This window comes from Galeopterus variegatus, unplaced genomic scaffold, assembly GCF_000696425.1.
Source record: "Galeopterus variegatus unplaced genomic scaffold, G_variegatus-3.0.2 Scaffold304, whole genome shotgun sequence".
NCBI classification, from domain to species: Eukaryota; Metazoa; Chordata; class Mammalia; order Dermoptera; family Cynocephalidae; genus Galeopterus; species Galeopterus variegatus.
Genome location: NW_007726415.1, coordinates 266,432 through 291,742, shown reverse-complemented (window position 1 = coordinate 291,742; position 25,311 = coordinate 266,432). Strand labels below are relative to the sequence as shown.

General features: G+C 38.8%; 1 long non-coding RNA gene across 2 annotated transcripts; it reads right to left on the bottom strand.

Moving 5' to 3' along the window:
* Window positions 1-6,623: 6,623 nt before the first annotated feature.
* On the bottom strand, window positions 6,624-24,904 carry LOC103586075. 2 transcript variants are annotated; one of them, XR_550119.1, is made up of 4 exons: window positions 24,871-24,904; window positions 21,855-21,925; window positions 10,167-10,247; window positions 6,624-6,732 (listed from the first exon to the last, which is right to left on the bottom strand). It is a non-coding gene; the product is annotated as an uncharacterized LOC103586075 (long non-coding RNA). The 2 variants fall into 2 exon arrangements; XR_550120.1 differs by lacking the exon at window positions 24,871-24,904 and adding an exon at window positions 24,248-24,503.
* Between the last annotated feature and the right edge of the window lie 407 nt (window positions 24,905-25,311).

Sequence of the window (25,311 nt, the reverse complement as noted above, 5' to 3'; positions counted from 1 at the left end):
CCCACACCATCTCCCAATTTAATAGCAGTAGCTTGAGGCCAGGTGAAACAATTGTCTTGGGTGTGAAGGCCACACCCTTATTTTGATTTTTGCCACTGAGTTGGATCTCATTGTTTAGCTGCTATGACTCGAGGCCACAGTTTTATCTCCAGCTACAGCTGCCTCTCAAGAGCCACCTTTTATGGCTGCCTCAGTGTAGGGAAGTAGTTTGACAGGGTTACTGTGAAGCTCCTCCCCAGGCTCTTAGTCAACTTAGATCTCAAGCCATGAGCAGAGAGCCTTCTTAGGGTAGCTGTAATCCTTTCCTGTTCTGCTTTAGGTGGCTACCTCCAGCGTGAGTCCTTCTCTCTCCTGGAGCTTTGCTAAAAGTAGCAAGAAGCAGGCAACTTACAGCAAAGATCTGAAATGTTTCTGTCCACATTCTCTGGGTTTAAGGTTCAGGTGACATGTGCTCTCCCCTCCACAGCATCACAGACAACAGTTTTACCAAATATTTTTCCATGGCCTAGCAAGACTCACCAGCTGTCATCTGTTAGGGAATTCAAAGCTAATGCCATGTATTTCAGATTCTGTTCTGTTCAGCCCCTCTTCCAGGTAACAAGTTTTATATTAGTCAGGATCTAGGTTGGGTGGTTATGATAGAGCTTCAAAATAACAGTGGTTTAGACAAGAAAAGAGACCATTTCCCTGTCACATAATACAAAAAGTTGGTAAGACAGCACAGCTTTGCAGGGTTGTCAGTACTCAGGCTCCTATATTTCGTTTATGCCATCACTAGCATGTGGTCCTGTTGGGAAAACATTGGAAAATGGTCAGGGCCCCTCAGATGTTCAGAATCTTGCCAAGCATTTGCTGTGAATAGGCTGTGTGTGGGTGAAGTTAGTGCACCTGTGCAGTGCCGCCACCTGGGCTGGAGTTTACTGCCTCAGGTAGCCATTGCCCCACGAGCTGCCATGCCTTTCCAACCTGCAGCTTCCAAGGACCTGTTTGCAGGTTACCTAGCTCATAGACCTGTGTGTAAAGGGTCTGGTGACCCAGCCTGGTGTGCGAAGGGTTTGTGACCCAGCCTGGCATGTGAAGGGTCTGGTGACCCAGCCTGGCATGTGAGGGATCTGGTGACCCAGCTTGGCATGTGAATGGTTCATGACCCAGTCTGGACAACAGGCTTGAGGGGTCTTTGAGGTCCAGACCCAGCCCTAGCTTGACAACTGGCATAATCATTTAGCTTTACAGGTCCTTGCAGCCCCAAAGGGCTCACCACCACATCTGCATGCTAGTCAGGGAAAAGTGGAACAGAACCCACTTCACTGACACTCACCAACCAGTCACCAAAGTTGGTCACATGGCTATCGAGAAGCTAAAGGGGCAGCTGGGGCACATACAATGATTCTGGGTAGCCAGAATTCAAGAGAGGGGTGAGGGGAGGAGGGGGCAGGAGGGGGCAGGGAGTAACAGTCTGCCACATTCATCTACTCAGATATTGAGAATTACGTGTGTAGCTTTTAATTTTCTTTTTTTATTATTATTATTTTTTTTTCCTTTTTGTCTTTTTTCATGACCGGCAACGGGATCGCAACCCTCGGTGTCGTGCCTGCACCGCGCTCAACCAGTGAGCGGACCGGTCTCTATATGGGATCCGAACCCTTGGCGGGAGCGCCGCCTCACTCCCAAGCGCAGCACTCTACCAAGTGCGCCACCGGGCCGGCCCTAATTTTCATTTTAAACTTCGAATTATGTAAGTTGGAACACTAAAGAAAAAAGTACACAAACAAAATTTATGTAACCCCAATTTTTTCTTTTTTCGGAACAAAAACAAACTTTCCTTACCCATCTTCCATGCACCTAGCCCAGTGTTGGATGGTGAGGGTAAAAATAATTTACATAGCTTGGAAATATTAAATACCAAACACAATACAAGTAGTTGCTTAGTATGTGACCTTAGTAGATACACATTTAAAAAAAATTAAAGTTATAAGGCTGGAAATTATTAAAATGGAAATGTACAGTATTGACAGTAAATACTATACAGGTGGTGGAGAGAGGCCATTTCAGTACTGACTGGCCTAATGGAGGAGATGGGTTTGCAATAGGCCTTTAAAAGCTCAGTAGGGGGCCGGCCTGGTGGCGCACTCGGTAGAGTGCGGCGCTTGGGAGCGCGGCGGCACTCCCGCCGAGGGTTCGGATCCCATATAGAGACCGGTCCGCTCACTGGTTGAGCGCGGTGCGGGCGCAACACCGAGGGTTGCGATCCCGTTACCGGTCATGAAAAAAGACAAAAAAAAAAAAGCTCAGTAGGATTTGAGTAGGCAGCACATGGTGTTTGGACTATTCTGGAATAGAGCATTTGCACATGAATAAAGTAGAGAAAACTAGAGACTAAATTATGTTAGGTCTAAAAGGCAAATTAAGGAGTGGGCTTTGATCTTATAGAAAATAGGAAATTATAGATAATTTATAAATGAGAGTAACATGACAAAAGCTTTGTTCTAGGATATAGGCATTCCTCAGAAAAGTGGCAGTGAAGGCAGTGGGAGGGACAGGAAACTGATGGCAGGGGGTGTTGCCTGAGTGAGTACAAGAGAAGAGGATATGACTTTCATAATAGCTCTAGGAACGTGAAAGGGAACAAGAAGTATATTTGGTCTTATAAAGTTTCAAATGCAAAAAAGACACTTGTTTAAATATATAATTTACATATTTCGCTTTTAACGTGTTATTTAGGTGACCCAGCCATCTCTTAGAAAAGTGAAACAGAATTCACAAACTTGTCTAAGAGAGATGAAGAGAGCTCCTTTTCCTCTCTGGCAGTGACGCTCTTCAGTGGTCTCCAGTGCTCTTCTTTGAGAGTTCAGGTATAGACCTGGGTTTGGAAGTTGGTTTGCATTTTCCTATGGAAATAATGCCACAAGCTGGAGTTTGGCCCTTAAGCCATCATGTACTGAAGTATTTAACTCAAGGTATTTAAGTATATCATGATAATGTTTTTTGCCATTAGGAAAATACATTTTAGCCTCAGAGCAGATATAGGAACATATCTCTAGACATACAAGTAGGTGGCAGCCGGAAAGGCTTTGGTAGTGTTGGTTCTTGGCAGTTTTGGTTTGGAGATTTTACCCCAATCTTTGATGGAATTAAAGCCTGATAGAGATAAAAGGCAGACATCAGCAGGAAAGGAAGATTTGGATTTGACTTTACTTTCAAAATAATTTCCTAATAACTGATTCCAAAAGTCAGATAACAACTTAAATGTTATTTAATTCCTTTTATCTCTAGGTAGCCCTTGCATTTAAGATATGATGGATAATTCCCATTGAAAGACCTCCATGAAAAGATAGTTCACAAATTCCCTCTACAAATGTCTGTTTTCTAGCCCAAATGAATCCCTCAAGTTGTATGTTTCTTTTACATAAGGGTCTGCATTCACGATAAACAAATTATATATAGAAACTAATATAATGCTAGAATATAAGCTCTTTGAGAACTGCAGTTATGCATCTTTATGTTAATATTTTGCACATCTTCTTTCAACTCAATGACCTCTTATGTTGGGTGCATACCTTCTCGTCACCTGTTTTTGTCAGGGCATGTAACTGAGAAAGGATAATGAGACTCTACTATCAGTAGAAGAGTGCTTGGATCATCAGGTTCGACACTTCACAGACTATTTTGACTCTGCACCCAAACATTACAGAACTAAAGGTGGGATTTTCTGACTATTTTTAACCTCTTAGGAGTGGAGAGCAGGAAGGTCAGATAAAGAAAAAAAAAGGAGGCTTACTTTTAACTTGGTACAAAGTTTATAATGGGAATGTAATGGATAGTTCTAGAAGGCAGAATAGAAGAATCTTATTGAAGAAATCATGACAGGAAGCTACATGAGCAGTTTGTCCCTGAAACCATGCTCTTACTACATACTTACATGTAAGGCTCTTCTGAGAACATGTTATTCATTTCTCAAATAACTCATATTTTAACATATTTACATAGATAATTTACATAAAATTATTTTTAGAAATATAGACCTATTTCAACTTGTCACGTGATAGTCTATGGTTGAATCCCTGTGAAAAGCAATTAAGGATGTTTGGACTCTAGCTATGATGATCTCTGATTTTGTACATCTCTAACTTGTTCACACATTTAGAATGACCTTCTATGCCTTTTCAATTATGGCATCTTCTAATGTTAGATGGTTTGGATTCAAAAGTTCACCAATACATAGTGCTGAAATATATATTAAACAGGTATGAAAAAAGCAATACAAGTTGACACAAGAAGCAGTAATACACAGTGTTTTCAAACACTTCACCTAAGTTGCCTTCCTCCATTCCAGTTTCGTATCTCATCATTCGAAATCCTGGGGCTTTGTCCCTGGAACATTTCTTCTCCTAATCATAAATAACTAGACCCAATACATCAGGCAATACCAGATCTTGAAAAAAATGAAACAATGGAAACACAGAATAGCCTCAGAAAAGCAGCTTAAATATATTTGAAGATTTTAGATGATAGGTAGGTAGGTAGATAGACGATACATCAGTAGATAGATGTTCCAAGACTATTAAGACTATGAAGTGATTTTTTAAAATAAAATAATCATTTAATGTTATGCTGATCTGTGACCATAAGCTTTATTTACATAAAATTTGAGACATTTTCAAAGAGATCATTCAGTTATAATTTTTCAATCAGAAGGAAAAGTTTTAGATACTACATGAGGAAAGGACAAAGTATAGATGGAGTTTCCTTTGCCAGTTGTTATTTCTTAATTAGGGTAAATTTCTGGCCATAAAATGAACAAAAGGATTCATTCAATAGTGTCATTAGGTATTAAACATTCAGTTGTGCATTCATTCATTTCACACATTTCACTAGTGCCTGCCAAGCACTGCAGAACCAATGATGAAGGGGGAAGCTGTTCGCAGGCTGGCGAGGAGATGAACAATTACCATGTGGGTGTGGGGGGCTGCAAAGGAGGGAGGGTGTGTGTGGGGGGAACTAATAAATTCTTACTGTGTTCTAGTCACTGTGGTAGATGCATCTCATAAAATTAACTCATTTCACCCTAATAACTCCCTAAGAAAAGATACTATTAATCCCCAAAGAAACTAAAATTCAGAGAGATTAAATGACTTTCCCAAAGTCACAAAAACAATATGCGATAGAACCATAAATCCAAATCAGGCCTGTTTCACATCACAATTGCCTCTATCTACTACACCAAGTGGCTCCCTGAGCTTTGTAAGGTGCCATCAGTGCCAAGACATTAACCCTGCCCCGGGATTCAGAGAAACCTTCATGAAGGAGGGGCAGCCAGAGTCAAGTCTTGTGGGATGAACATGAGGCACACAGGCAGCCAACATTGTGAAAGGCTTTCCAGACAACTGGAAGAGAATGTGAAAGACATAGAGGTTTATGAGAAATGTCAAGTTTGGGGAACTGCAAGCACTTTGCACAGGAAAACCATGGTAGACTCTAGAGGCAGCCTGTCTAGATTCAAATCTCAGCTGCTATGCTTCTCAGCTTTTAACTTTGACAAGTTTTTAACCTCTTTTTTATCTACAAAATGTGGATAATAGCATCTACCTCATAAAGTTGTTGAGGATTAAATAACATAACCTACGTAAAGTACTTTACACACTGGCAGAAATCCAGGAAGAGTTCTATGAATATTACATATTTTAATTCTGAAAGAGCTGGAATATAATATTCAGAGGAGATAGTGGCAGGAGACAAGTTTGAATTGAGAGGTTGAGGCCAGATCATGAAGTGCTTTCTATATAATATTTTATAAAATTGGAATGTCATTGAAGAATTTAAAGTGTTATTTATGTCTGTAATTAGTTTTAGTTCATCATTTAAAAATATCTTTCTGATGTTGGTGTGAAGAACACATGAGAAGAAGTGAGATTTGAGTCAAGGAAACTGACTCTCTGTTGCAAGAATTCAGGGAACGTACCATAAGAATCTGAACTAGAACAGAGTCAGTCATGAAGGAGAGGAAGGACAGGGCTGAAAATTACTTGGGAAGTAGTACAGGTGGAACTTGGTTAACAGAGACAGAGGCAGGACGGAGGGGTTGGTGTGCCATTCACAGAGATACGGAATAGAGGAGGAGAAGCAGGCTTTGAAAGAGCTGCCTATAATGTAAAATCACGTCCTGTTAAAACAGTAAGAAAAATTAATGTATTCAGTTGTAAAATTCTGTTTGAGTTACACAGAGAATCTCGCTTGAAGTTTAAAGTTACATTTTATAAAGTTAAACTGTATAAGTTTCTTCATGAAGAAACTCCTTATTAACAAGTAATTTCAGGGTTGAGCCCGTGGCGCACTCAGAAGAGTGCGGCGCTGGGAGTGCAGCAGCGCTCCCGCCGCAGGTTCGGCTCCTATATAGGGATGACCCGTGCACTCACTGTGCTCACTGGCTGAGCACGGTGTGGCCGGTCTCAAAAAGGACAAAAAGAAAAAAAAAAGTAATTTCGTCATGGAAGAAAACACTTAAAATTTTATTGGACAAAACTAATAAATGTTTTAATATCATTTACAGGAAACTTTTATATAATATACACACGGTACTTTTAGGTAAGATATAAATTCATCAAAAGAGAGCACACTCAGAGAAGTTAGATTATATTTATGATTTTATTAATCAAGAATACAAAGTTGGGTAGCCACATCAAGCAGGAGCAGATGCTTCAGATCCCAACACAGAGTCCCTTGGTCTCCAAAGTCCTAAATGGGCACATGAATACATATGATACTGTCAGAACAAGATAGGGTCTCATCCAACATATTTTTAATGAGTAGATCCATCTCTATGCTGACATATCATTGTTAGACCAATCTAAAGTTAACAGATACCTAAAATGCTCTATTCTTGCTGTGAACATGCACATGAATCACATATAGTCATATGGTGCCAATGGCTATTATTTACTCTGGGCTTACCTATCTATGGAGAACTTACACCAACAACTTATGCACTTTTATTTACAAGAATATATAAAAGCATAGCTATCTCCTGACTTGAGACTCCAACTCAGGATCAACAAAGCAATCGTCTTGGGAAAAGTTCATCTCACCATAATTCAAAGTCATTATAAGCACTGAAGAAAAGCTAACTACTTGAAATCAAGTGTGCAATAATGCAGTTAAGAAATAATGCAAGTATTTATTTTTAAAACAAAACCTTTAATTTTGACACCTAAGTGAAATTGTAGTTAAAATGAACAGAGTCAACTTTTTGGTTGGTAGTAATATGTGTTTAGAAATCTGGAACATAGACTCCTCAATGACTTAATGTACTAATTTTTTTTAACTGTTAATTATCCTCTAGAAGCAATTTTTCAATAAAAAGATAGTAAGAATAAAAAGTATACTAAATATTGAGATATTAAGATGTCAACACATATGAAATTTAATGCTTCCTTTAAGGTATGAACATTTATACAATTCATAATTTCAATGAAAGGATATGTCCAAGAGAAATGGTTTCATTCTTCAACCATAAGGACTACACACAGAAGTTTCAGCACCAGGGATAGTAATCTTCCCGGATAACAGTGAATACCCTAATATAAATGAGTAAATGCTATGTGTCTAACTTCGAATTAATTGTTAGGTTCTATGAGTGAGAGCACAGGCACAAAGGAAATATTCAATCAATCTTTTGTTGTTCTTGCTGTCATTCTTGTTATATATAAAGCTGATGTAATAAAAAGATAGTTATATTTCTCCTTAGTCACAGACACTCATTAAATGTGGAAAATTAATGACCCTAATTAAATATTTCTTGTTTTAGACATATTAATTTTAAATATAGCATGACAATGGATCACCACTTCTCAATATTTAAAAAAAACAAGAAAAAAAACACATAAAAATCATGAATTGAAATTCTCCAATCAAGCTTAAGTAACGCTTACTGCAACATAAAAAAAAAAAGGAAAACGTTTTTAAAGAAAAATTATCTTTCTAAACATAGCCATAGGACTCCTGTATTATGATTTTTCATAGGAATTTTCATTGGTATATTTTTTTACATGCTTTGAAGAATAAAACAGTAAACTGTTGACCAACTGTAATATATTACATAATATTATGTGTATTTCTAAATGACAGCGAAAAAAGGACACCAAAACCTCTAGGAAGTTAAACCGTGATTATTAACTTACAGAAATTATCAAAAAAGTGCTAATATTCACACCAAGAATAACTACAAATCTATGCATTTGAATTTCTTTTTATCTCAATTTTTAAAGCATTATCGTTTTGAAAAAGTTGGCCAATTTGAAAAAAGCGATTAATATGTAAATAAATATATTTGAATTAATACGTATTCTTCATATTCTTCAATACACAATTGGTTTCTAATAACTAGGTAATCTGGGTTCTGCACAATTTTTCATCTGATCATTTATTTGTTTATATGCCACTACAAAATATAAATACTTTTGAAGCCACCAATACCCAACATATTTTTAATGGGAGGATCCATCTCCATGCTGACATATCATTAACAATTTAAAGTTAATGACTATCTAAGTTTGATGATGCTGGACTTGGGAAACCAGTACTTAATTACCAGGAATTCATGGTGGAATGGCCAAAATTCAGGAAATGTACAGGATAAACCAATGGCTCATTAACGCAACAGCCTGTAGCACTTCCCTTGAACTGAGGGGAACAAAGTTGTTGGGAGAAGAGATACACAGTACTTACAGAAAAAAAAAAAACAACTTGATGCTGAGGTCTGATGCCTTACTGGTGTGCCATTACCCTATCTGGTCCTCAAGGACCTGTCCTGACTGAGCCTGGCCTGAGGTTTGTTGGTAATCACTACAAACATCTAGCTAGTGGCATTCGTTGGTCAGTTTTGAATGTAGAGAAAGAAAGCAAACTCACCTGATGACAGTAATTTTCCCCATCCAGAGGAGGGTTTTGCCTAACATTCACATGCTTTTTGCTATAGTACAATTTATCCATTAACTAACTTTAGCCAGTAAATTAGTAAAATCAGGTCATGGGAAACAATAGTGAGGTCAACAATTTCAATCCCAGCTGAAACTATACATATCGAGCATCTAATAATAAGTGTATAAATCACTGATTCAGTTTTTTTACCTTTCAAAATATTTTGTGGTATCATGATAACATGGTGTAAATCCCAAGGGAAATTTGTCTAGAGACTTGACACAGCTTTACTTTGCTGTCCAATTAGAAAATGGATTTACTGGGAGGAGTCTTCTAAAAACTGGCTAAGATATTTATTGCCAGACTCTTCTTGGGAGAAACTGGCTGTTTGGCTCCACCTATATTCCCTTACCTCAACCACCTACTTCTGAGCACCTGTCCCTTGGAGATAGATGATTTCCTCCAAAGGAAAATTAAATACACTGGAACTGAGGCACAAAATGGCCTTACAGCTTTTTGAGGATCTCAGATTTGGTCTCTTATTTACTTTATCTTTCTTTTTTTGTTCACCGTGTTTCCAGGTTCTTGACTCTTTGCCCAATTATAGATTGTCTTCCTGCTCTGTTCTTGAGGATTCATGGTTGCCTCCACTGTTTTTCTGGTTTGCCCCAATTACAGCTTGTCTCACCATTCTGGATTCCTGGCCATTTGATTCCTGACCACTAGGTTTGGGCATTGAACCTGCCTATCTCCCTTTTAACATCCTCTACGACTTGTTACACACTTTATCAAAACCAGTTTCCAGCTCTTAGTCTACAGCCATGACTTGCTGCTGCCTGCCTTTGTAGATCACCGGAATTATTGCCTTGTTCCAGATTGCTGCCAGAAATGAATGCTACTGCTTTCTCAGTAATACTCTGTACTTTTCAAAGTATTTCAAAAATACTCTGCACTTACAACAATCTCATTCTATGACAAGAGCTGTTCATTCCCATTTAATGGTAAGAAAACCGAGACTCAGAGAGGCCAAATAATTTACTTGATACGCAGTGGCAATTCAATACTTTGAATGCTAGTTTTGAGGAATTTAATCCTCCTCAAAATTCATGTTTGTTCTTCTCTAATAGTTTAGATTGCCTCGTATTGCAAGTAATTTGTATCAAATTGCTGAATTTATTCAATTGTTAAAATTTCTGCCTTACAATTTTTTTCCTTCTTTTATTCCTTCATTCAGGCATTTATGGAGTACTTACCATGTATCAGTCACTAAGCACACTATATTGCTGAGGATTTTGTGAGAAAGTCATAGTGCCTGCCTTCAAGTAGCTGCCAATCTAGTGGGGAAAAAACACACAACACATAACAAATTACTACAACACCATATTTTTTTCATAAAAATAAATACGATATAGAAGTATTACCTTCTGAAATCATACTATTCACATAAATTTTACTCATTTATTGTCTCTGTCCTTTATTAGACTGTAAGCTCTACAAAGGCAGGAACTTTTTCTTATTCACTGATAGATTTCCTGTATCTAGGAACTATTCATGGCTTGTAGAATGCTTGTACATTCATTCAATACATCTGTGTAGTAAGAAATAAAATATTAGTTCTCTTTTAGGCTTTTTTAAAAAAAAATTAAGCATATTATGTGTCCACTAAATAAGTATTACTTATTAGATACATAAATTCAATATATTTTATTTAAAGTTTTGATTCTTTTAGGCTGAACTTCTTTTTTAGTTTTTCTAGCCTTATCAAACAGGCTGTATGTGTTATACTAGTCAATAGACATATAACGTTTTAAATGTAGAATTCCTTTCATTTATTTAACAACAAATACGTACTGTTAGAAATATATATTGTCTCTATAATGTTTTCTTATTTTATGTTTTCATTGCTTGATATTCTTTAGTATCCTCTCTGATGAACCCATAATGAATGTTAGAGTTGCTACTACGTAAAATAATAATTTATAGGTCTTTCTGTACATTTCAATTTAGGTTAATGTTTATTGGGAAGTATATTGTCACAAAGCTTGAAGGGTTGATGTTTCAATTATATTGACTATTTTACACATATAGTTGCTTCATTCTAAGTTCAATTGCATCTCTGCTCTTAACTCTGTTCTGTGTTACATGTGATTATATTTCCTTTATCATTCTCTTTACTCAAACATCAAATAGATTACATTTTACAATCCTAGAGTGCTGAGACCATGTCTCTATAGTTAGCTTTAAAAATAGTTAACAATATTATTTACAAATGAAAAGCTAACATGTTTTACAGTGATTCTGATTCTATGTATGATGTGTTCAGTTTAGATATTAGTAGAGGTATTGGGACAACAAAAGACATTATGAATTTTTTTTTTTTTTTTTGACCAGTAAGGGGATCGCAACCCTTGGCTTGGTGTTGTCAGCACCACGCTCAGCCAGTGAGTGTACCGGCCATCCCTATATAGGATCCAAACCCGCTGCCTCGGCACTACCAGCACCGCACTCTCCTGAGTGAGCCACGGGTCTGGCCCAAGACATTAGGAATTTTATAAATATTCCTGGGTAGGACAATTCCAAAGAACTGATAGATAAGAAAAGAGAGTTACAAAAATATGTGTTGTCAACTCTCATTTGAAAAACCAGAAGCGATAGGGATAATCTTAGCCATAGCTAGGAAGTATATAGCATATGAATGATGCCATAGTGTTGTAGGTTCATGACAGTCAATGTCCAAATTCAAAACACATACCTAAAAGTTAATCTCATGAAATCCTACTGTTCCTTTAAAAGAGGAAATCAGGGAAAATCCTCTGTCTTGGCAGGAACTTAAAGTACTGAACTTGTTTACAAAGAAAACAATAACAAAAGAATTTAATGAAAATGAAAAGTAAAGAAACAGATATTGAAACGACAGGACAAAAGTTTGGTATAAACCATCAGATACATTTTGGTAGATTGTTTACTTCCGTAGGTTAGTAATTTATGATGGAGTATCTTATTATTCTTATCTGCTTATTCTTCTGGCTTTTTTATTTTTATAAAGTCTCAAAGAAAAAAATACTTCATAATATGCCATCTTTCCCTATGACTAGCAAAAAGCAAAGTTATATTGCTAATTTTGTTTAATATACTTAATAGAGATAAAACATTTACATTTGAGATAGAAATGAAGATTATGAAGGCTACTGTAAAATAAACAAATGTTGAATATAATAGGGCTATTCATTAAATAAATGAAAAACTAAAGACAACACCGATGTCCTACTTGCTCTTTGAAGAAGGGAAAGTCAGGTCAATGAATGAAGAGAAAATAAGAGGAGATTAGTATACTCAATTATGTAACTTGAAAACTCACAAAACTCTTCTAAACCTTCTTTTTGTGTTAATCTATAGTCACAATTTCTATCATCTTTTGAGCACTTATTATGGGCACTGTTCTAAATGTTTTATATGTTTTATCTCTTTAAATCCTCCAAGCAATACATGTGAGGTAGTTATAGGCTCAAGGGCAATTTGTTTGGATTTGAACCTAATCTATCTGATTTCAACACCCATTCTTTGAGCACTATAACACATTTCAAAAGATTAACTGGGATTAGGAGGGGGATGGTAAAATAAAAACAATGAAATGTTTAGGCGAAGTGTTTTATAATATAAACGTGAGCTTTCTGTTGCACTTATGAAAGAAAAACATTGTTCTTGGTATGAATTATGAGGGCAGACCATGTGGCCACCATCTTTCTATGCTTCACTGAATGCAAATAGCCTGAAACATGCTATGTTATGTGTTCTTGCAACTGCAAAAGAAATCTGGCTGAGCTTGTTTTAATATAAACAAAGAAGCTAGTGATAAAGCTGTGGCCAACGTATGACATTTCATTTACTTCTCACAAGATAAGATCAGCCAAACAGAAATGAAGTTTTATATACACATTCCCATATATTTCGCAGATAATCAAACACTAAATATGATTAAGCATCTTGATCTTTATGGTCTCCTTTAGCCTTATGATTTATTTGTCTGTTTATTCTGTCTTATTTATTCTGTTATTTATGATTTCTTTTTACATTAACAAAAAAGGGACTATCTATAATGTAGACCTCAAAATATATAAGATTAAATTCTTAGGTAGAAGGTACAGGTCGGATACTCTGTTCTTTCTTTTTACCTCTTTTCTGATCCTGACCCTCCTGCCTGTTAAGTGAAAAGAGATATATGATAGCTCTGGAAATCAAAGTATAAGCCTCAAGTTGTCTCCACGTACTACCTGCTAGTTGATCAATGAGGTAGTTGTTTCAAGTCATTCTTCCGTTAATCCATGGCTGCTGGCACCAGAGAAGGGCCCTAATTTAAAGCTTTATGCACCAGTACTAGGCTCAGATTGATACTATTCACTATTTCTCATCTGGGAGAAAGTTTGATAAAGATGCTATATCTTATTTTGAAGAGATTCTAATAATAAGAGGATTATTCCAAAAGTCCCTTGGATATTTCCTTATAGCATTTCTTCTTCTCCCCATACCCAGAGTATGTGCTTTTTGTGACAATTATACAGAAATATAATGGTAGTACTTTTCAACAGGAATTAGGAGATTAATGGTTAGTCAGATACATAACAAAATCATTTCCAGAAAAGCATAAGGAGCAATACGTTAATGTGACTATAAAATTAAATTTTGGTTAAATTTAATGAATATGATTAACAACAATTTATTTATTCTTAGTGGTTTCTGCCTAGAATTAAAATAATTTTCAGGAAACAAAAAGGCTAATGAGATTTTTTGAACCTTTCTAGGCAAAGAGATATGAGACCAGATTGATTCTAGAGATCATCTCTTGGTGGGCAGTTTCAACCAAAACATATAAAAACACGATGATGTTGTTATTTTTCAATTACCTTTCTTGATCTTATTAATGGCTTTCATCTGGTAAATTTGGTAGAATGAAATAAATGGCATTTTTCTAGGTCCCAGTGTGGGCAGTATGGGACTGTGAGGAGCTGAGGTTTCAGCCAGCCATAACTGGAACCAAATCCTAATTCTATCGTTTCCTTAAGTGTCACCTCATACAACTGATTGAACTCACATTAGTTTCTCATATTAGTTTCTTCATTTGAAAAATGGGGACAATAATATCTTAAAAGACTATAGTAAACGTTAGGTATAACACGTAAAAGTATGTGGCAGACAGGAGATGAACAGTATATAACAGCTATAATGTTAACAATAATCAACAAGTAAAAATCACATAAACTCCTTTTTTTTTTTTGTCTTTTTTCTGTGTCCGGCAACGGATCGCAACCCTCAGTGTTGCCCCCGTACTGGACCGGGGACCGGCGACAGGATCGCAAGACTCGGCGTTGCTCCCGCGCCTCGCTCAGCCAGTGAGCGGGAGCCGGTCTGTACGTGGGATCCGAACCCTCGGACGGGAGCGCCGCCGCACTTCCCAAGCGGCGCCGGCCCACACATAAACTCCTTTAACATGTTTTTCTTTCTCTAGCACATGTATACCAAACGCAATGGCAACTACAGTACAATAGATTCCATCATGCAAAACAGAAACAAACTGCTAAATACTAGTGAGAAAACATTCTATATACACATATACACATACACACCCATATACATATTTTTTTCCTTTTTGAATTTCAGTGAAGGGGTTGTGTAGGTAACTACATACGAGGGGTCTTCAGAAAGTTCATGAAAAGATTCGTATTTTATTTCAGTTTTCCATGAACTTTTTGAAGTACCCTCGTGTATTGGCAAGTGAATCTCTTACTCTCGGCAAGTGAGGCAGAGAATATGAAAACTATTCATTTATTTAAGTGAAAATTTGTCAATCTATATTATCTGAAAGAAAAAAAAAAGCCAGAATATTTTTTTAAAAAGCTGGAAATGTGTACAAAGTTTTGGATTACTTTAATCTACATGGAATCATGAATGCATTCATTAAGGTGGCATTTACACTGGCAGGAATTCAGTAGGAGAGATGAGGAGCACAGTGCTGTGGATGGAAGCAAGAGCATGAATGATGCACTGCAGGAAGAAAGCACAGTGTATTAATTGGGAACACAGACTAATTCATGTTGGCTGAAGCCTTGTTTTCCAACCTGGGGTCCTCAGAATTATTGAAAGTGATCCATGAATACTAATATACGTCAAGTACTGTTTGTGTACAGAATAAAGGTTAAATATATTTATGTCATATGTAGCTGTATTCATTTCCTGGGATTTCTGTAACAAAGTACCACAAACTGGGGAGCTTAAAACAACAGAAATTCATTCTCTCACAATTCTGGAGGCCAGAAGTCAGAAAATCAAGGAGTCAATATCAACATGGCCACGCTGTCTCTGAAGAGCTCCTTGAAGAGAAGAATCTTTCCTCGCCTCTTCCTAGCTTCTGGTAGTGGCCAGCAATTCTCTGCTTTCCTCAGCTTGACGTTGCATAACTCCAATCTCTGCCTCTGTCTTCACATGGCCCTCTTCCCTGTGTCTGCCTTCACATCGTCTTCCTTGTGTCTGTGGGTCTGTCTGAGTGTCTCTTCTTGTAAGGACACCAGTCATATTTGATTAAGAACCCATCCCATTCCAGTATAACCTCATCTAAACTTGATTACATCTTATTAAAGAACTCATTTTGAAATAAGGTCACATTCACAGGCACTGGATGTTAGGACTTGAACATATCTTTTTGGGGGACACAATTCAAACCACCACAGTGTGTGTGTATGTGTTTCAAATACATGTAGATGTGTGATTTTTAAAAAGTAAAAATTATTTAAATAGCATTATTGACCTGAAAGTAGCTGTTCATCACTGTGTATTTTCTCAATTGAGAAAGAGTGGTACACATCAAAAAGTTGGGGGCCCTTGCTATAGAGTTTGTATTAGTCAAGGTTCTCCAGAGAGACAGAATCAATAGGATATGTTATGATTATATGAGAGGGATTTATTAGGGGAATTAGCTCACGTGGCTATGAAGAATAGCCCCACGATAGGCCGTCTATAAACAAGATGCCGGTAGCGTGGCTCAGTCCAAGTCCAAAGGCCTCAGATCCAGGGAAGCTGATGGTGTCCTTGGTGTAAGTTCTGGAACCCAAAAGCTGAAGAGTCTCAAGCTCTGATGTCCACGGACACAAGAGAAGAGTGTATCCCAGCTCCAGCGGATTGAGAGAGAGAGCTTCACCTCTTTCTTCTGTCTTTTGTTCTCTCCGGACCCCCAGTGGATTGGATGGTTCCCACCCACAGTGAGAGTGGGTCTTTCACACCCAGGCCACTCAGACTCTCACACTAATCTCTGCTGGAAACACCCTCATGGACACACCTGAAAGGATTGCTTTACCAGACTTCCCAGCATTCCTTCATCTAACCAAGTTGACATCTAGAATTAACCCTCACAAGTCCACCCCTTGTCAACTTAGTGTCCATACTATCTCCTTAAATCATACTTAATTTTCAAATGGTACAATAACATAATAGTTTCACCTAACATGATACATTATCCTGTATACAACCAGAAATACATTAAACCCTTCCTTTCTAAGAAGAAAAAGGTAAAGTCCTTAAATGATATTTACCCTTCTCCCAATATCCCATAACTTAANCAGGCCACTCAGACTCTCACACTAATCTCTGCTGGAAACACCCTCATGGACACACCTGAAAGGATTGCTTTACCAGACTTCCCAGCATTCCTTCATCTAACCAAGTTGACATCTAGAATTAACCCTCACAAGTCCACCCCTTGTCAACTTAGTGTCCATACTATCTCCTTAAATCATACTTAATTTTCAAATGGTACAATAACATAATAGTTTCACCTAACATGATACATTATCCTGTATACAACCAGAAATACATTAAACCCTTCCTTTCTAAGAAGAAAAAGGTAAAGTCCTTAAATGATATTTACCCTTCTCCCAATATCCCATAACTTAAAATTGCAAATACTATGAAGTAAGGTTAACAACATTTAAATGCTGGTATAAAGTCAGTAAATCTCATGGTACAAGAGGAACAAAAACAAAGATAATTGCTTAATATGTGTACAGTATATATACATAGAGACATATTCTTAACACAACAGGGAGAACAATTACAATCCTCATTTCTGTAACTGGTCACATGGTCGAAGCTAGTATTTATAACTTCCTTCTTCTACTACCCATTCTGTATTCCCTTTGCTTTCAGAGAGCACCTCAGCGGGTCATGGTTCTTTACCTGGTGGAGTGACCCAAACCTTCATCCCAGAAGAGTCTGGGCCATTTGTAGTCTTGTCTGGATTTGGTTGTTGTAATTTTCCATTGACCTTAATCACAGGGCATGGTAGTACTAAGAGGCATCCTAAGGGATCTCCTATATTCCAGACATAATCTTCCTTACCTCCATTGTGAAGTACTAGTCCAACTTCCCCTTGGTAGTCTGGGTCAGTCACCCCAGCCAACACAGTAACTCCTTTCTTAGCCTGTTGATTCAGAGTCATGAGGAGCCCAAAGTGGCCAGGTGGCAGCCTTAACTTCCAGTTCAATGGGATCATTTCTGTATCTGCTAATGGAAGCATTCTTCCCTCTGGAACCAAGACCTCTAGACCAGCAGAGCATAAAGTTGTGGGGACAGGAAGCAAAATTTTTGCTAATGGGTCCCTAGGGGTAATGGTTAGTGGTGCCACTTCCATTTCCACCCCTTGATTCCTGGACCTGTGAATCTTGGCTATGGGAGAGACAGTACCATATATTGGGTGCTGATTTAGAGCATATACAGCCTGCTGGAGGACTTTGCCCCTGCCCTGCAGGGTTCTGGCACCAAGCTGGTGCTGTAAGTGTGACTTCAAAAGGCTATTCCACCGTTCTGTCAGACCAGCTGCTTCAGGATGATGGGGAACATGGTAAGACCAGTGAATTCCATGAGCATGAGCCCATTGCCGCACTTCTTTAGCTGTGAAGTGAGTTCCTTGGAGAGGAGCAATGCTGTGTGGAATGCCATGACGGTGAATAAGGCATTCCATGAGTCCATGGATGGTAGTTTTGGCAGAAGCATTTCGTGCTGAGAAGGCAAATCCATATCCAGAGTAAGTATCTATTCCAGTAAGGACAAAACGCTGCCCCTTCCATGATGGAAGCAGTACAATGTAATCAACCTGCCACCACGTAGCTGACTGATCACCCCAGGGAATGGTGCTATATCGGGGGCTCAGTGTTGGTCTCTGATGCTGGCAGATTGGGCACTCAGCAGTTGCTGTAGCCAGATCAGCCTTGGTGAGCGGAAGTCCATGTTGCTGAGCCCATGCATAACCTCCATCCCTGCCACCCTGGTCACTTTGCTCATGAGCCCACTGGGCGATGACGGGAGTGGCTGGAGAAAGAGGCTGACTAGTATCCACAGAATGGGTCATCCTGTCCACCTGATTATTAAAGTCCTCTGCTGAGGTCACCTTTTGATGGGCATTCACATGGGAAACAAATATCTTCACATCCTTTGCCAACTCTGAGAGGTCCATCCACATACCTCTTCCCTAAATTTCTTTCTCACCAATTTTCCAATCATGTTCCTTCCATGTCCCTGACCACACGGCCAAACCATTGGCTACAGCCCTTGAATCAGTGTATAATCGCACATCTGGTCATTTCTCCTTCCAGGCAAAGTGCACATCCAAGTGCACTGCCCGAAGTTCTGCCCATTGAGAGGATTTGCCCTCACCACTGTCCTTCAGGGGTATCCCAGAAAAGGGGTGCAGTGCCACAGCTGTCCACTTTCAGGTGGTGCCTGCATATCGTGCAGAACCATCTGTAAACCAGGCTCTGGCCTTGTCTTCCTCTGTCAACTGATCACAGGGAACTCCCCATGAGGCCACAGGTGCAGGCTGGGAAGAGAAGGCAGCGTAGCAGGAGTAGGAACCATGGGCATTTGGGCCACTTCTTCACGTAACTTACTTGTGCCTTCAGGACCTGCTCGGGCCCGATCACGTATATACCGTTTCCATTTGATGATCGAGTGCTGCTGTGCACACCCAATCTTATGACTTGCTGGGTCAGATAACACCCAGTTCATGATGGGCAGCTCAGGTCACATGGTAACTTGGTGGTCCATAGCCAAGCGTTCAGTTTCTAGTAAGGCCCATTAGCAGGCCAAGAGCTGTTTCTCAAAAGGAGAGTAGTTATCTGTGGATGACGGCAGGGCCTTGCTCCAAAATCCTAAGGGTCTCTGCTGTGATTCACCTATAGAGGCCTGCCAAAGGCTCCATACTGCATCCCTATCTGCCACTGACACTTCAAGGACCATTGGATCTGCTGGATCATATGGCCCAAGGGGCAAAGCAGTTTGCCCAGCAGCCTGGACCTGTTGCAGAGCCTTCTCTTGCTCTGGGCCCCAATCAAAACTAGCAGCCTTTTGTGTCACTTGGTAGATGGGCCGGAGTAACACTTATTAAAGACCTCATTTTGAAATAAGGTCACATTCACAGGCACTGGATGTTAGGACTTGAACATATCTTTTTGGGGGACACAATTCAAACCACAATAGTGTGTGTATATGTGTTTCAAATACATGTAGACATGTGATTTCTAAAAAGTAAAAATAATTTAAATAGCATCATTGACCTGAAAGTAGCTGTTCATCACTGTGTATTTTCTCAATTGAGAAAGAGGTACACACCAAAAAGTTGGGGACCCTTAGTATAGAGTTCCTGTAAGGAACAGAAGGAGGTAAAAAGTAGAAAGTAAGCATGAGTATTGAGGGCCTTTGGTGCCAAGATAAGGACTCTGGGCTTAATTTGTCAGGCAAAAGAGAATATTGGTGATGTTTTGAGAAGATGACATGTATGTATGTAGAAGCTATTGAGATTAATAAAGAAAAATTCTGAACCATGAATCTGTGCATCTAGGTGGAACTTTAGGAAGATTATCCATGTAAGGATGAACTGAAAAAAGGTGAGTGTGGAGAAAAAGAGACCAGGTATGAAGGTATGAAGTGTTTAGGATCTGAATCAGTATGCTGGCAGTGAGAATGAAAAGAATAGGAGGCATGCTTGACATATTGCCAGGAAGAATGTGCAGAAGTGCATCTAATTTAAGGTATGTCTATGTGGTGCAATTGTGTGTATATTTATGTGATGTTTGAGAATATATGTGTGCATTAGGATATTTGTATGATCTCTAGATCTTTTGAAATTCCAGAGTACTTATTATTTTTGTACTATTCATTTGACATTTTTCATGTATTGACTTGCTGATTAATTTTCCATGTATAAACACAGTATTTCTCTAAATGGAATATGTGCAATTATCCATTTCAACTAGGCTAGTTTTTCACACAGAGTAGGCACTCAAGTATTTGTTGATTGGTTAGCATCAACATTCTAGCCATTCCAAAATTGGATCAAAGTAGTTACTGAATATCAATTTTTTATTTTGTTTCTGTGTTCTCTGTTCAGGAGAAGAGCAAAAAAAGATAGAACTAATAGTTGGAGGAAACTGAAATTTAAATTTTATTTTTTCCTTTTTGTCTTTTTTTTTCTTCGTGACCGGTAACGGGATCGCAACCCGCGGTGTCGTGCCCATACCGGGGACCGGCAACGGGATCGCAACCCTCGGTGTTGCGCCCACACCGTGCTCAGCCAGTGAGCGGGAACCGGTCTCCACATGGGATCTGAACCCTCGGCAGGAGCGCCACCACACTCCCAAGCAGCGCACTTCTCCAGTGCGCCACCCGGCCGGCCTCTGAAGTTTAAATTTGATGAACTTAAGATACCTAGATAGTCTAAACGACTTCAAGTCTCCAAGGTAGGACAAGTTATATCCATTGATCCAGAAAGAATCTGAAAACTAGTAAACTAGATTACCAAGCAACTTTTAATGGTCTTTGACGAGTCACAGAGAAATAGAAGTGTCAGAGGATTGAAGAGCTAAAGGCAGAGGGAGTTAAATTCTTAAAAATCCACAGCAAGTAGCTTAATATCACCAAAACTGATAATGATAATTCACATCTACATATTTTCATTAAATTTTGCTCAGAAACAGAGACAGAGTATATCCTGACTTCAGCTAGCCAGTCATCAAGGTCCCTTATGATATCCTTTGGACAAGTTAGAGAAATATGAGCTAGTTGTTAGCACGGAGGGGTAGCTAATTAATAGTTGAATGGTTACACTAAACAGTGCTTATAAGTAACTAAAATCAGTAGTTTTCAAAACTTCTTAACCATAACTTGCAGGAAGAAATATACTTTACATCATTATCTAGTAAGTGTATGTATATTATATATATGTGTGTGTATAAAATTTCATAAAACAGTAACTTTTCTTACAAAATGGGTGTATTTTGATTACTTCCCATTCTGTGTGTTTGTATTTTATTTCATTAGAAAAAATTGCTGGTTGCAACCTACTAAATCAATTTAATGACTCCCTAATGGGTCAAGACCCTTGTTTTGAAAAATGTGAATTGATTTCAACAGGAATGTTACTAGTAACTACTGAGCTGTTTTTATTCTACGCAATCAAATATTTGGATGAAGATATAGACGAAATGTTCTCAAATTTGCAGATAATAAGATAATAAGAATAAGACAATAAATTATTTGCATGATACAATCAGGATTGAGAAATTTCTAGCAGATAAAATTTAAATAGAAAGTTAAATAAAAATTTGAATGAAATAAAATTTAAATTTAAATAAATACATACAATTCTACACATTATATCAAAATCTTCATGAAAAGCTACATATTGGAGATATGCAGGATGTCTAGAAACAAAACAAAATAAAAAAATACCAAACAAAAACCCTTGGCTTTTCAGGTTGATAATAATTTCAACATGAGAGGGAATGGAACCAAAATTATTTGAGAACCCGCTACACGCCAAACAGGAATCATTAGTGCATTACGTTAATCATTAGTGTCATGCTGCTGAAAAACCCAAAACCAAATCAAATCGAACTGACCTAATTTGATGTGAGGGTACATTAACAGGAGTCGTATTTCCAAAGACTGAGGCTGAGGTAAGAGTTTCCCTCTGGAAAAGAAAAAAAAAAAGAGTTTCCCTCTGCTTTATACTGGTCCAAACATATGCAGAATTTGAAGTATTCTGTTCAGATCAAGTTTAGAGGAAAGCAAAAAACCTGTTCTTTAAAGGGGAATGGAAATATTTAGCTTGCAGAACTGCTGTTTTCATCCATTCATTTTTGAACACCTTTATTGAATGTAAATTACAAGCCAGGCATGTTAGGTGCTGAAAACACAAAAATAACTACAACATGGTCTTTTCCCACAGCCAGTGAAGGGAAACTTTATTGATTGACACCTGCTACTACATTAAGTACCTTAAATGCATTAGCTCCTTTAATCCTAGATAGTACGATACCTACTTTGGGTTAGGTAAACTGGGCTTTGAAGCTAAGTCATTTGCCCGATATCACACATATAAGTGGGTGGTGGAACTGGAATCCAAATCCAGGTTCCACTGAATCTGAAGCATGTGTTCACAATCATTGTGCTTTACTGACTCTTGAAACTCAGATTCATGGGCTTCTTATCTTTGAAGGGCTGTCCTTTGGAAGTATGGGTTTGCAAGAATTTATACAAAACTAATATTCACCACATAAAATTTTTTTTATACTGGAGATTTAAAAAAATAAACATTTTAGGTGACTTCTATTATTATGTAGCTATCTTTTATTTCAAAATATTGTTAATGCATACACTAAGTTACTTGTACATTGCAGGAAAATAGGCTTTTTAGGCCAAAAGGAAAGAGACCTGCTGTCTTTTCTAAACTATATGATTTTGGGGATGGTATTGAAAACATACAACTGTGAAATTATGCATACTTGTATGTGGTTATAATTGGTATTGCATGTGTTTATAGGTCATTCAACACACATTGTGCCACATGCTAAGGATACAAAGACACATATACTATATTGCTAGCTGCTGAGGTGAAATTATTTTATTGAATTCTCACTATGGAACAGGTATTATCATTCCTGTTTAATGAATGAGGAGACTGAAGCTCAAGTAGACTGCACAGGTAGTAAATTGTGAGTGTGACTGAAAGCTCCATGTATTTTTCAAAGTACCATACTACTTGCCAGGAGCTGACAGTCTACTGAAGAATGCTTTTTAATTGTAAGCTGTTTTAAATATCTCTGAAATTGAATGAAGTATACAAAAGAAGTGGGGTTTTCCTTATTTGAATAGTGATAACTTCTTTACTCACTCCCTATCTCCACTAAAGAAAAATGAACAAGCAAGAAAAACAAAAGCAAATGCATACACGCACTGTTTAAGAAACAAAACAGGGAAAATTAAAATGGAAATTTAGAATGATGTTAAGCTATTATAGAAAGTTCAGATTGCCACTGTCTCTCAAAGTGCTCATGAAAGAAGTCTAAAAATAGCAAGAGGTAGAACCTGCTGCCATATATATGCACAGTGGGCTTTTAAAAGGTCCTAGTGTAAGGACCGTTCAGTTTGGATGTACATGTTTTAAAAAGATATGTCATTTTAAGTTTGCAAACGAAATAGTGCTTATAAAAGTAGAAGATAATCACTTGGGATAGACAAAAGTGCTGTAGATGTCACAGGATTTTTCAATTTATGTATCTCAATTCACACTGTTAAGACTTACATGTTTTGCAAATTTCCCATACAGTTTCAACCACTCTGGTATTTTATAATTCAATTGCTATTTAATTTATATATACATACGAATTACTATTTCTTTCAGAAATTTTTGCTTAACTACTTTGATAATTTAATCACCTCGGTGCAAGTTTAAGAAACACACGTACAACCAAGAACTAATAATAGGCACTGGTTTTGAGGAACTCCGTTATAACCTGTGGTACTTTAGAATTTTACCGAATTCCCATATCCTGGGAGTTAACTTGACTAACAGGTCCAATTAAACACAAGTAATAACACACTAGATTATGATGGATTTGTATATTGACTTTCTCCATTTGAGATGACAATGAAAATGATTTGAATATACCTCAAGATACCTAATATTTCTAGTGGCTTGTAATATATCTTTATTGAAAAGGGCAGACCTCATGAAATATTAAAGAAAATTACATCCTTCATTTCGAGAAAGAAACCAGCAGTCATGTCTATTTAGTTTTAATTCAATACTAGCAGCAACATTATTGTGTACATTTAAATTTTTTTTAAATTAAAAGCATTTTTTTTGCTTCTGTATTTGTGCACAGAAATCTACGTTTTCTCCCAGATCAAGGCTGTCAGTGAGAATCACCCATATTTTCAGATAATTTCAAAAATCCTCTGAACTGTACATGCCTATGACAAAGGGAGGCATCATTAATCGGCATCATACCTGAGAATCCTCACGGATTTTTAAAGTGTGGGATTTGTCGTTCCCATCAAACTACCCCACAGAGTCACACAGTGCAGCTTTTATGGGCTGGGAGGTGAGTTCAAGAGCTGTTTTTTGTTCCGTGCTTGATCCAAAGACGATCACTATCTGACAAGTTCTATTTTAAGTCGTGCCCGTGTGTGCAGGTATCAGCCTTTTTCAGGGCTGTAGAAAAAGACCCATCTGTATCCTTTCCCCGACAATGCAGGATCGTTCCCCTCGGGGCGTCTGTTTCCGCTTTGCCAGCCACTTTTTCTTTGGGAAATTCTAGGGAGGGCAGGCGAGTAGGACTGACAGGAAGGGCGAAGAGGGGCAGAAAGAGGTCGTCTGCCACTCCCCTACCTTACAAGGCACGTGGCATTGGCAGTAGCAGTAGCCAGATGCAACAACGATGACGATGAACCTCCTCCTAGCCAGAGAATACTGAGGGAAGGAGGAGGTGGCAGCGAAGAAGGGACGCACACTGTGTCCTTCCCCACAGGGAGAGTCCACCCTCAGGGGAAAAGCCACAAGGAAGCCGCTACCCGCCCCACCTCTGCCAGCTTGCCCCACTGTCTGGCAGCCGTCCCCATGCACCTGCTCACCTGTCTATCCGTTCAGGGTGGTTGGGGGGAGGGACCAGGGGTGTCGGGGTGGGTGGGTGGAAAGAGAAGGAGGGCAGGGCAAAAGAGGGGGTGCACCGAGGGCTCCGCCCCCGGAGGCTGTGCGCAGGCGCAGTGGCCTCTACCGCAGGCAGGGGGCGGCAACATGGCGGAATGAGCGGCGGCGTCGGGGCTTCACAACAACAGTGGCGCCGGTGGCAGCGACAGCGGCGGCGTCAATAGCGTCCGTCACAGCCTGAGCTTCAGCACCGGCCAGCGCCGTGGCCAGCTGCTCGCTCCCCAGGGTTTTTCGGAGCAGCGGCAGCATCTCCGCGGGGGGCGGGCCGGGCCGGACGGACCGGGAGGGGGAGATAGAAGAGGCAGCGGCGGCGGCACAGCTGCTTGTTAGGCGGGCACCGCCGCTCGCCGGGCAGCGGTTAGTGG